This window comes from Ctenocephalides felis, unplaced genomic scaffold (assembly GCF_003426905.1).
Source record: "Ctenocephalides felis isolate EL2017-DRISC unplaced genomic scaffold, ASM342690v1 CF-g0.4_SCAFFOLD_00845, whole genome shotgun sequence".
Classification (NCBI taxonomy): domain Eukaryota; kingdom Metazoa; phylum Arthropoda; class Insecta; order Siphonaptera; family Pulicidae; genus Ctenocephalides; species Ctenocephalides felis.
In genome coordinates, this window is record NW_020536999.1 from 51,679,821 (window position 1) to 51,694,361 (window position 14,541).

Consider the following 14,541-nt stretch of genomic DNA (forward strand, 5'->3'; position numbering starts at 1 on the left):
TCAGGCGTTTTTGAGAAAACGTCGATCAAAGGTCTAATATTGACAAATGCCAAAAAAACGATACCAATTTTTGCAAATTTTGACGAATTTTTAAAGCTAAACGATTTGTCGTAGGGCCGTAATATTTTAGTATGATCTGGAAGACTGTGGTATCTACCGTCCAAAAAAAAAAAGAAAAAAAAAATTAAAAGAATCGTCGAAAAAATATTTTTTAACACTTTATTACAAGAAAACGGCCTGGCCGATCTCTACCAAAAACTAATCAGCACGATTCCCAACCAATATCTTTCGAAATCGATTCAGAATTGCGGGCTAAAACGTGGACGAAAAATTTTTCACTTTTCTGCGATTTACAAAGAAACGGCTCGGCCGATCTTCGCACAAAACTGACAAACGACAGTCCTCATTGAGATACATCGAATGGCTTTTAAATTTTTGAAATCGGATCAGCCGTTTTTGAGAAAATGTCTATTTACGGCAAAAATTTGTTCACATACACACACACACATACTTTTTCCAAATTTGGTCTCATTCGATTCAGAATGGCTTGAACCGTCGAGAAAACATAAAATTAGCGAATCGGATTTTTTGATGAAAACATAAACTTCTCCTTCGGAATTTAAATATGTACATACTTTGACATATTTCTTCGTTTATAGACTGTTAATAATAGTATAGTATAGTATAATAAAGAATAATAATTTGGTTGATTTTGAGATCATAAAAATAATAGTCTATTATTATTAACCAAATAATTATTTTAGTATTACATTTATTTTTTAATTTGCTATTTATACATGTGTGTATGTGTATTACACATGCGATCATAATTTATTTTTAATTAAACTTGCTGCCATAAACTTTTCCATTCACATGCTCAACCCCTTTGCGACATTATAATTTATGTTAGATACGATTAGCTATATTTATTATCAATAATTTTACCTCATATCAAACTGATGTAACCCGATATATAAAAACAATTTTTGTTAATTATAAACTTAAATACTATTATGTTTTTTTTAGGATTTGGTTTTGTTCCCTTAACTTCATTTCTATATTTGCAAAATATTTTATTGATATGTCTCGACAAATCCCAGTATAATAATGTGTCTAGACATTTCAGATCTTATTGTATTATATTCATATATATTGGTCTAGACAATTTTAGATACTTTTGAATTGAAGTCAAATGAAAGTAGTGGTGCATGGCATCGTGCCTTAAGGCAAATTGCTGGACCTACCCGTAACGTAATTAAAAATCTTGTACAGAACCCAAAAAAATTACACAAAATGTGTACACATTATTAAAATCTTTGATAATTTGATGTACATATGTCCAATAAGCATTTTTGACCGCCAAAATGACATTTTTTTAACTTCCCGTAGGGTAAGTTATTGTAATGGGCCGAAAATCGGAATTGAAAATTTTTACATTTCTCGACGTTTTGAAGGTTTCTGAACATTTTGGCATACCTCAGAAAAAATGGATGTGTGTGTGTGTGTGTGTGTGTGTGTGTGTATGTATGTATGGATACAAATTTTCGTCCACGTTTTCGGGCGTACGGATCAACCGATTTGAATGGTTTAAAAAACATTCGATTCCTATTAATAAGGAGAAGAGCTGATTAGTTTTTGGCAAAGACAGGTCCAGCAGTTACGGAGATAAGGAGCAAAGAGTGCAGAAAATAGAAATCGAGTTTTTGAGAGAACGGAGCATCCGATTTGAATGATCTAAAAAACATTCCATTAGTAATGATTGGGAGAAAGGGTTATTAGTTTTTCGCAAAGGCAGGCCCAGCCATTTCGGAGATACAGAGCTAAATGTACAAAAAATGGCAGTTTTTGAGAGAACTAAGCGTCCGATTCAATTGATTCAAAGAACTTTCTGCTTGTCTTAAGAAAATAATTGATTTTGGAAAAAAAATTTTGTACCATTTTTTTTTTTTTTTTTTTTTTAAAATTTTTTGTATATCGAAAATAATTCAGATTTTATTTTTAATTCTGACTATAGTTCTAATATACTTTAAACAAATAATTTCAACTCTGCAATTCAGTTTATATAATTATTATAAATATTAGACAATAATACAATATTTATAATAATCTATTTGAAAACATTCAATATTCCTCGAACGTTTCGTTACGGTACGGGAAGTTCCAGCAATTTGCCTTAAGGCACGATGCCACCCACCCCACTAGTTAAACTTATTTTTATTGAGAGTCCATAACCGCCGGATCTGCCTTCTCAAAAATTTAATCAGTTATTTATCTTGTCAATACAAGTAAAATTTTTTATGAATTAAAAGCAGGCGCTCCGTTCTCTTAAAAACTGAGTTACCGTTTTTGGCACTTTTTGCCCCGTATCTTTGGAACAGCTAGATCTGCCTTCGCCAAAAACTAATCAGCACGTCTCCTTATCAATACGAATCGAATGTTTTTTTAAATTATTCAAATCGGTTGATCGGCGTTCCCGAAATCGTCGACGAAAATTTGTTTCCGCACACACACATACATTCATTTTTTCTAAGGTATGCCAAAATATTCAGAAACCTTTGAAACGTAAAGATATATAAAAAATTTTCATTTACGATTTTTTTGCGATTACTATAACTTACCCTATGGGAAGTTAAATAAAAGAGCTTATAAATTGGACGTCGACTTTATTATTACCAACCCTTTATAAACATGCAGTACAGTTCATACAAGATAAAATACTTTTCTTGTAAAATCCAAAATTAAATACACATAATTAGGGATCTATAAATAACATATTTACCTTCTTCGGTAAGACACCCTTCCGGTAAGAAGTAATATAAGACTCTATTTTTGTAAACATCGACAAGAATAAATACGATGTTTATTCCATATATAAATTACATGTGTTTATTTAAACTGATTTTCTGGATTTGATCATTTACTTTATTTACATGGAATCGATTGATTGCTGATGAACTTTTAAAAATAATTATTAAATTGTACTCAGAATGATCTTGTAACTATAAATAGAAATACATAATTTGTGGGACGAAATTAAGATACTGCAATAGCGGTATAAAAATCAAATATTTTCATTGGTTTCACTTGAAACAACTCTTAGTTCTATTTCTGACTGTCTGGTACACTTAATATACAGTATTCTGGACAATATCATTTGTGTTTACAGGAAGTTCTGGGATTGTATTTACAGGAATTCCTAAGTTTCCGTAAATTCGAAGTTTAAATCTACAGTTCTGTTTTTATTTAGAAATTTATATTTTTTTTTATTTATTATTATTTTTGAACAGCAATCAGAACCTTACGTCTTATGAGCTGTTGGGCTGAAACTTCCCCTTACTTCGTATTTTTTAGATGGTAGCCCAATGGTTAATCCATCTATATTTGATGATTTTTTGTTATTAGAATTAATCTAATAGGGCTGACATTTTATTAGTGCAGCAATGCCGGGCAAGGGCTATTTTCACTTGGAAACATATTGCTATCTATATTTTCAAGTGAAAATCGTTGTCACTGCTGCCTGACAACATGCTGCTCGAAGTAGGTATCGAACCCGGGACCTCTGAAATAAGTCCCACCGCTCTTAATCGCTTACCTACGGGCGAGCCCAGAAATTGATAATTACATTTATTATTTGATTTATAAAACTTATGTATTGATTGAACATGCTCCTGGGCGTAAGTTACTGTGGCAAATGTTAGTTCAATTATTTTATTCATCAATTTTATGCATCACATTGCCTTAATGTTTCGGCCATAGATAAGAAATTTCTTGAAAATCTCTTAATTTCTTCTGCTACTGTAGGCAGGTTAAGTGTCCTGGTGTAATAACCAATTCGAGGCACATCAGGGAGCATCTACTAATTGCGTTTATTTTATATTTTTAACTTCCCGAATGAGAAGTTTGTTTTTGCCAGAAAATCCGATTTGCCAATTTTATGTTTTCTCAACGTTTCAAGTCGTTCTCAATCTAATAAGACCACATTTGTAAAAAGTTTTGTATGTGAGCTGTTTTTTAACCTTTCGTCGACTTTTTGCTCGAAAACAGCTCGACCGACTTCAATTGTCCGTTTGGTGCGGCGATCGGTCATGCCGTTTCTTTGTAATAAGCAGAAAAATGTAAAATTTCTTGATCATGTTTCGGCCATAGATAAGTAATTCCTTGAAAATCTTTTAATTTCTTCTGCTACTGTAGGCAGGTTAAGTGCCCTCTGGTGCAATAACCAATTCGGGGCACATCAGGGAGCATCTACTAATTGCGTTTATTTTATATTTTTAACATCCCGAATGAGAAGTTTGTTTTTGCCAGAAAATCCGATTTGCCAATTCTATGTTTTCTCAACGTTTCAAGTCGTTCTGGATCTAATGAGACCAAATTTGTAAAAAGTTTTGTATGTGAGCTAATTTTTAACCTTTCGTCGACTTTTGCTCAGAAACAGCCTGACCGATTTCAATTGTCAGCTTTGTGCGGCGAACGGCCATGCCGTTTCTTTGTAATTAGCAGAAAAATGTAAAATTTCTCCAGCACGTTTTAGCCTACAATCTTTAACCTATTATAAAAATTCAAAAACTGTTCGAAAGATATTGGTTGGGTATCGCATTGATTTGTTTTTTTTGTCAAGATCGGCCGGGACATTTCATAGCAATTAAACGTTGAAACTATTTTTTCTGACGTTTTTGATGAAACCCTGTACAACGATCGAATTCTTGGTCTGAAATAATATACTAAAATATTATAGGCCTACGTTGAGCGGTTGAATTATGAACGTGCATCAAAATTTGGAACTGCACCCCGTGCTTGTAAGATTTTAATTAGAATCTATGCCTTTCGTGCATATGTCGTGGATAGTTACTGATTACAGTTGACGTCCACACTTAAATAAAAAATAAAGTACATCTTTAGAACCTGAAATAGATGTGTTAAAAAATTAATTTTATTTATATACATATTTAATTTGAAATCGCATTAATTTTTACTAAAACCGAAAATATTATTTTCGAAATAAACAGTTCGACATTTTATACCTAAATATAATATAACACTTTATACTCGAATCTCAATTCTTATTGATTTAGATCAGTTCATTGTGTATACGTATTAAGAAATTAATGCAACTTTCCTTAAGGAAAATGCTTCATGCAACTAGTTTCTTCTGTTACTGTAGGCTGCAAGCTTGGTGTCCTGGTGCAATAACCAACTCTGGACATATCCGGCAGTTTCTACTAACTGTCTTTATTTTATAGCTTTAATATATGCTCAAAAAATTTTAGCTTTCCGTAGGGTAAGTTATAGTAATCGCAAAAAATAGAAAATTAAAATTTTTATATATCTTTATGTGTGTGTATTTTTGTATGTGTGTATGTGTGTGTGTGTGCGGATTCAAATTTTCGTCGACAATTTCGGTAACACCGATCAACCGATTTGATCAATTCAAAAACATTCGATTCGTATTGATAAGGAGACGTGCTGATTAGTTTTTGGCGAAGGCAGGTCTTGTCGTTCCGAAGATACGGGGCAAAAAGTGCCAAAAGTGGTAACTCAGTTTTTAAGAGAACGGAGCGTCCGATTTTAATAATTCAAAACATTTTACTTGTATTGACAAGATGAAGAATTGATCAAATTTTCATGAAGACAGGTCTAGCGGTTTCGGAGATCTAATGAAAAAAGTAAAAAAAAAAATGCCATTTGGCGGTCAAAAATGATCATTAGACATATGCACATCAAATTATCGGATATTATATAGAGATTTTAACAATAAGTATAAATTTTGTTTACATTTCTATGGGTTCCGTACCAATGTTCATCCGTTACGCGCTTCGATATTTCGTCTCTATGCAGTTCAAGCCGTACGATTGGTTTGAAAAAAAGTTCAGAATTTTCAAAATATGTCAAAATGAAGAAATGATGAATGATTTTTTTTCAAAAAAATTTATTGTTTGCAAAAAAAAAGTAATTTTTTGTCAAATTTATTGTTTCTCACAAATCAAATTTTTTCGAAATAATTTTTTTTCAAAAATGTTGATCGTTTTTAAAAAAATAATAATTTTTGGTACGGGAAGGATCAGCAATTTGCCTTAAGGCACGATGCCAATGCGCGCCACTAGTTTATTCTGCAATCTGTTTACATGAGCATTAACATTAAGCAGGGATTGCTAACAATAAATATCTTACAATATAAACCAGAAGATAGTAGCAACACCCAGCGGCGTATCTACTAGGTATATATCAATAAAAATAAGTTAAAAAAATGTTATTTGACGGCCAAAAATGTTTATTGGACATATGTACATCAAATTATCAGATATTTTATTTAGATTTAAATAATGTGTACACATTTTGTGTAGATTTTTTTGGATTCCGTACCAAGATTTTTAATTACGGCACGGGAAGTTCCAGCAATTTGCCTTAAGGCACGATGCTATGCACCCCAGTAGTTTTATATAATAAAGGAAATCAGTACGCTTCTATATAATGGGGAATATTCTAATTTAAATCTTGACTCAATTTGCATATCTGATCAGATACAGCAAGTGGTGTATATCGTATTAAAACCGCCCCTTGCACAACTTGCTATTCCGTGCACTCCCTCACACACATGTTGTCGTATTGCATTAACTATCCTCCTATGTAATATATGGGTGGCAGGGCAAAGAGATCGCCCTATTTGTTGCTACCCCATTTTTGTACTTAGATCATCGCTGTTTGCAGTTCTATGGTTGAAACGAATTGTGGAATTTTTAGGGCTTAGACCAAAAAGGTTTATGTTATTATTTGCTCTGCTACAGTTTTTATCACATAAATTACAATTTTTATATGTTTTATAATTAAATGGATGAAATAAAATTCAATATTATTGATGGATACATAAAAGACATGAAAATTAGAAGGAGAATCCTGATATGATTTTTGTTATAGTTTTTATAACCTAAACTAATGGTCAATAGAATTTTACAATATTTATTTAGAACTAGATGACTCGACAGACGTTGTCCTGTAAATATACTAATATTTACCGTTTACCTAAAAATAATAATTATTCTTATTTAAATTACTCTTCACCCCAAAATGCATATACATTTATAATATGAGCGATGTTAAATGTAGAACTGCTTTAAATAAAATAATGAGTCTCTATTCCCACACTATATTGGAAACTGATGTCTTTTACGGTATAACATAACCATAACCATAACATAACACTGGTACTTCATGTTGGATTAAATTAATTTAATTTTTTATTATTAAAGATATCCAAAATTGCATCCTAAACTTCTCCCAATCAATATGGTGAGGGCCGAATTGCATGTATTCATCTTTACTTTCCCATTTGTTGTTATAAAGTGAAATTTTTACGAATATTAAAAATATTGTGGAAAGTTTAGTAAAAGATGCAAAGAAATTATATATTGAAAAAAAATTATATTGAAAATTTAATATCCGAATCTTGTGTTGGCGCGCCCTAAGGCGTGCGCTCGTGTTTTTCGCATGCATTGCATTAAAGGTAGAACCAGCCCTGATTAATACTTAATTTCATACTTTAAGTGAAATTATTTGACATATCCTGTTCATGTGTGTATAATTCAATCTGCCATACATATACTGTAATTTATATTATTTTAATTTCTGGCACATCTCGGCTGCTTTTTGGCAATAATAATGTAGACATTTCATTTTTCTTATTCATAATCATAAATTTATTATATATATTCTAATATTGTCTAGCTTCATAAGTAAATTGAATTTTTTGGCAGATGATAGTTTTCATTTATTTTCAATGCAAACAATGACATGCCGTTTTTTCCATTTTTTCCATTTATTTCTACAATATTGCACATACATCCCAGTACTTTATAATCACATACATCTTAGAAAAACTTCAGAAAGATTTACCAAAATCCGAATAATAGTTTAGGAGGAGTATACAGTGAGTGCTTTGTAATTTAATATGAACTTTATATAATAGCAATAAAACTCAAATTGATTCTACGTTTTAGTTAGAAAACGTTTGTATGAGGAAAAGAAAAGGGATGATTTTAGAATTTCCCGGCAATTATTCGATTTTTGTCGCCGTGAGAACCATCCTTGGACATCAACGAACATTTTAAAAAAAGAATTGACCAAATTGGTCCAGGCGTTGTTGAGTTATGCGCTTACCAACACATTTTGCGATTCATTTTTATATATAAGATATAATTTGAAAAAACTAGCTGTAAGTGGAATTCTGTCTTAAGGCAATTAAGGCATCGTGCCTTAAGGCAAATTGCTGGAACTTCCCGTACCAAAATTTTTTTTTTAAAAACGATTCAGATTTTTGAAAAAAATTTACTTTGAAAAAATAAGATTTTTGAGAAACTATATATTGGACAAAAAATTACTTTTTTTTGAAAAAAAAAATTTTTTTTTTATTTTTTTTTAAAAAAAAAAATGTTTTATTTTATTTTGACATATTTTGGAAGATCTAAACTTTTTTTCAGAGCAATCGTACTGCTTTAACTGCATAAAGACGAAATATCAAAGCCCGTAAGCGCCGCGTCGCCGTCTAACGCGTAAACATTGGTACGGAACCCATAGGAATGTAAAAAAAATTTATACTTATTGTTAAAATCTCTATAAAATATTTGATAATTTGATGTGCATATGTCTAATGATCATTTTTGACCGCCAAATGGCATTTTTTTTTACTTTTTTCATCAGATCTCCGAAACCGTTAGACCTGCCTTCATGAAAATTTGATCAATTCTTTATCTTGTCAATACAAGTAAAATGTTTTTTGAATTATTCAAATCGGACGCTCCGTTCTCTTAAAAACTGAGTTACCGTTTTCGGCACTTTTTGCCCCGTATCTTTGGAACGGCTAGACCTGCTTTCGCCAAAAACTAATCAGCACGTCTCCTTATTAATACGAATCGAATGTTTTTTGAATTATTCAAATCGGTTGATCCGTGTTCCCGAAATCGTCGACGAAAATTTGTATCCGCACATACATACACACACGCACATACATACATACATACATACATACATACATACATACATACATACATACACACACACACACACACACACACACACATACATCCATTTTTTCTAAGGTATGCCAAAATGTTCAGAAACCTCTGAAACGTAAAGATATATAAACATTTTCATTTTCGATTTTTTTGCGATTACTATAACTTGCCCTACGGGAAGTTAAAAAATCCATCACAAATCTTTGTCAAATAAATTCTTGCATATCATACGGCTAGGCTGTATATATGAATATTTATTTCTAACTCACGTTGAGATTCATTTAGAAGAAAGTGCAGTATTACTTAAACTAAAACTAATAAATAAGCCATAGTATCCTAATTTGACATACTATTAAATAAACACAAATTTCAATCTTATCATTGATATTATAATATATAATTGTCAAATTGTCTTAATAAATGTTATCAATGTTCATGAAATATTAGAGATATCTATTATAACTTGAAAATATAGATCAAAAAAGATCTTCTTTACATTCCAGTAATAATAATTTATCACAACGATTAGAAAGGGCAACTGATGAGTTGCCTTCTAATATAATATACAACAAATAAGTACATGAGATATATATTGGGCTGTTTTGTACAAATCATTTAGTCGAAGTATCATCACAACAGATTTTAGAACTCTAATTGCGATTGCTATTCAGAAACAATCTTAAAAATGAAAACGTCTATCATGCATATTCTTGGAAAGAGAAATTCACATATGATAATATTTTGCACTATAATAAATTTAATAAAGTAAGTAAACTAGCTAGAAAGGAAACTGTGAAAAGCACCGAAAAACAAATTACAGACAAGTAATTTAATTTAAACTTACAAATTAATATAGTAGACATTGCGAAGTTATATAGGACACTAGTAGTAATAACAGTAATCACTCATTACATTTATTTCGTTACTAGCGACTACATAATATTGTTTTCTATTTATACTATCCAATGTATATATTTAATTATCTACTCATTGGAGCTCTTCTTAGGCATCGCTCTTACATTGTCATTTTAGCTCATAGGAATCTTTATGTATTTCTGATTGCTAAATAAAACGAGTTAAAAAAAAAAAAAATTTAATTATCTATATATGCGGGGCCGAAAAATAGATTTTAACGTAATTGTATCCCTGGAAAATTCACCAAAACAGTACTTACAAGTCTCCACAATTTGATGACATATCCGCCAAGATTAAAGTGGTATTTCATATCAGAGCGGCATGTGGCACCCTCGTATTTTGCTTACGCACATTTCGGTGATAAATATCTTTTGCATCGGATTTTATTCAGGGCCGTTCAGAAATTCGGAGTACATTTATAGAAAAAAATATGATTTAAAATATAACCAGTAGCGTATGGCATCGTGCCTTAAGGCAAATTGCTGGAACTTTCTGTACCAAAATTTTTTTAAAAAGATTAACATTTTTGAAAAAAAAATTGCTCTGAAAAAAAATAGATTTTTGAGAAACAATAAATTTTTGACAAAAATTTATTTTTTTTTTGAAAAAAAAAAAGACGTTTTTTAGAAAAATGTATTTTGAAATATTATGGAAATTCTGAACTTTTTTTCAAAGCAATCGTACTGCTTTAACTGCATAGAGACGAAATATCGAAGCGCGTAAGCGCCGCGTCGCCGTCTAACGGATAAAAATTGGTTCGAAACCCATAGGAATGTAAACAAAATTTATACATATTGTTAAAATCTCAATAAAATATCTGATAATTTGATGTGCATATGTCTAATGATCATTTTTGACCACCAAATGGCATTTCTTTTACTTTTTTTACTAGATCTCCGAAACCGCTAGACCTGCTTTCCCAAAAATTTAATCAGTTCTTCACCTTGTCAATACAATGTTTTTTGAATTATTAAAATCGGACGCTCCGTTCTCTTAAAAACTGACTTACTGTTTTTGGCACTTTTTGCCCCGTATCTTCGGAACGGCTAGACCTGCTTTTGCCAAAAACTAATCAGCACATCTCCTTATCAATACGATTCGAATGTTTTTTGAATTATTCAAATCGGTCGATCGGTGTTTTCGAAATCGTCGACGAAAATTTGTATCCGCACACATACACATTAATTTTTTCTAAGGTATGTCAAAATGTTCAAAAACCTTTGAAACGTAAACATATATAAAAAACTTCAATTTCGATTTTTTCGCGATTACTATAACTTGAAGATTATTCGCGATTACTAACCTACGTGAAGTTAAAAATAAACTGTAATATGCAGCAACCATAGATATTAGATTTTGATGAAATATTTATTCGTTTATATTGTATATATAATAGAATATGATGTACTTTTTGGTTTCAATGTAATTTTTAACTTCCCGTAGGGTAGTTATAGTAATGAGCCGAAAATCGAAAATGAAAATTTTTGCATTTCTCGACGTTTTGAAGGTTTCTGAACATTTTGGCATACCTCAGAAAAAATGGGTGTGTGTGTGTGTTTTGTATGTCCGCTTTTTTTCGTCCACGTTTTCGGGCGCACGGATCAACCGATTTGAATGGTTCAAAAAACATTCGATTTCTATTGATAGAGAGATGTGCTGATTAGTTTTTTTTCAAAGGCAGGTCCAGCCGTTACGGAGATACGGAGCAAAGGGTGCAGAAAATACAAATCGAGTTTTTGAGAGAACGGAGTATCGGATTTGAATGATCCAAAAAAAATTCAATTTGTAATGATTGGGAGAAGAGGTGATTAGTTTTTGGCAAAGATAAGTCCCGCCATTTCGAAGATACAGAGCAAAATGTGCAAAAAATGACAGTTTTTGAGTGAACTAAGCGTCCGATTTGAATGATCTAAAAAAACTTTCTGCTTGTATTGACAAAACAATTGCTTTAGAGGATAAAAAATTATTACATCTTTTTTTATTTTCCATAAATTTTTTTTTGTTATTTTGGATTAAAAATTCAAAAAATTACCCAGGCTAAGCACAGTTTAAGCGCCACTCTGGTACAAATATTTACACAAGTGCGTTTAGACGATTTTTGTACTGGAGCACTTTTCCAATTTTGTGAAAACTATTGAAAATGCCGCCAAGCTAAGCACAGTATAAGTGAAGAATTATTTGCAAAAGCGTTTAGATGTGACTATACGGGAGCACTTTTTTCAATTTTATGTTCTGGAGATAAATTGATTTATGATTTACATTTGATTTGCTCAGATATAACAAGATAGCAAAAATAATGAAAGTTACAGTATTTGTAATAATATATTTGAAAACGTTTAAAATTTCTCGAATATTTCATTATGCTACGAGAAGTTCCAGCAATTTGCCTTAAGGCACGATGCCATACACCACTAGTTTATTAATTAAATTTATCTTTCAATTCATGCAATCACTATAATTGTTTCCAAAGCAAATTTGTGGTCGGCGTCGTATTTTGTGGTCGGCGATGTTAGAATACCTATAATTGAGGTTTCATTTGAACCATCCATCTACATTTTCGTTCTGAAGCCATATATCTCTTCAATAATATCATTAATTTACGATTAGTCTTTATTCATTTTTTTTTATTTTTGTCATTTTGAATAATGAAATTAGTGGCGTCTGTTATTTGGTATGAAACCTAAGCAAATCTAACCCCATGCAATCGACAATACTTCATTTGGCTTCTGTCTAGAAACATGAGAGATCTGCCCTTTGGGGTTTCTGTTATAGCAGAGAGGTGTCTAATAAAGGACATCGTTTTAACACTACATCATAAACTTATTCTACCATTGATAATGTTATTGGAGTTTCAATAGATTCTTTATTATTAATTTTCTATTTTGAGGGTTCTGAGCATATTTTATGGTTGATTTTAAACTTCTCTCATTTCCGCAATAACTCTATAGCACAAAAGCAACATTTTGATATTTTTTTGTTTAAAATTTATTCTGATTCAAAACTTACCCATTGCTGAAAAATAGCATTCTTTGAAAATAAAGAACATGCATTTAAATGCTTCGACATTTGCCGTAATCTTTTCTATATTCATAACAAGCACGTTTCAAGCCCTTGTGAGAAAATTGTGCCATTTTATGTTATTATGGTCTAATTCTTTTTGAAAATAGGCATTACCACATATCACGAACAAAACTTTTTATATAAGATACTAAATCATTTACTATATTATATATATATATATATATATATATATATTGAATAGTCTTGAATTTGATGTTGATATATATGTTTAATTTGAGTTTAATATTCGGACGTAACATCAATAATATATATATATATATATATATATATATATATATATAGTGTGTGTTTGTGAATAATATATTGTAGTAGCCTATACATGGTGTAAGTGACCTTTTAATTGACACCTATATTTGATGATTCATTATCATTTATTCGAAGTTCTTGAAGATATACAAATTGTGATTGTTGTAAAATTTTTAATGCATTTTGAAAAATTTATAGACATAAGTACACTCGTTACATATTATTTGGTTTGGGCGTGGTTTGTTTTATTAAATTATAGAAATTTCCATAGATTGCGTATTTAATATAGATTGATGTATCGGAAATATAATATTTCTCAAAAATGACTTATACGCGCTTAAAAAGAGCGTAATAATAATTCGGTTGCCCGAAGGCGCAGGTCTTTTGTGTGAGAGCACCACAAATCAATGATTTCTTTTCATTGTTTATTATTTCCGTTATCATTTTATTACCATTATTAACTTTTTTATGAACTTTTATGGATTTTCTTTTCCAAACATTTGCTTCCGTGCTACCTGGTCATGTGTTTCGGCTTTTAGTTTCCTGTATTTTCTGTTCTCGCGTCGCTCATGTAGGAGACACTTTTTTAAACAAAGTTTATCATTCATATCCCCTTGGCCTTCCTTTTTTTTCAAAATATCTATATTTGACATGTATATTTCGACGTACAATAACATAAATTTATACGAAACTAGCAAACCCGACGAACTCCGCTTCGCCACCAGATGGATTCGTGAGAAAGATGAAGAAATTTTTTGTTTGTTTTATATTTGAAAAGGAAAAATTTGATTTTATTACACAACAGTAATGAATTTATTTCGATTACAAAAATGAAGTGTTTTTCAGTTGAACTTCTCTAAGTAAATGAAAGTGAATCCGCAAATTATCCGTTTCATTGAAGTGCTCTTTGGTAAACCGCATTTTTTGTTTTTTGGTCTGACGTTAACACAAACAAAGCGGATGGTTTTCCAACTCGTGAACAGACAACGTATAACTGCCCATGTAAAAAACAATGATTTTCTAAATAATCTGATAATTTGAAATTTCTCCGGTAAACACTAAGCGATTGGCGTTGCGACTTGGAAATTGCAATCGTTTGAAGTCAAACGGAAGACCAGTCGGAATCATTGGTATGTCAAATCGCAAGCAATTTTTCATTGAATGTTGAAATTCGGTGCGTGTACATCATTGCATTAAGGCACGTTGCCATGCGCCACTAATTTTTTTAGCTATAACCCTTGCGGAGCCCGAGACCTTTTCAACGAATGCAAAATTGTCGAAATCGTGTTTGTAT

General features: G+C 31.1%; 1 protein-coding gene across 2 annotated transcripts in view; it reads left to right on the forward strand.

Annotated features, from left to right (window-relative positions):
- LOC113375531 (CD109 antigen) overlaps positions 1 to 14,541 on the forward strand; it is a 28,955-nt gene that overhangs the window by 1,852 nt on the left and 12,562 nt on the right. Inside the window, exon 1 of one of the 2 annotated variants that reach the window (XM_026615475.1) lies at positions 11,709 to 11,724. The exons of the other annotated variant lie outside the window; for it this stretch is intronic. The gene's annotated coding sequence lies outside the window, so the exon portion shown is untranslated. Of the gene's footprint in view, positions 1 to 11,708; positions 11,725 to 14,541 lie in introns of those variants that run through there. 2 annotated transcript variants of the gene reach the window in all.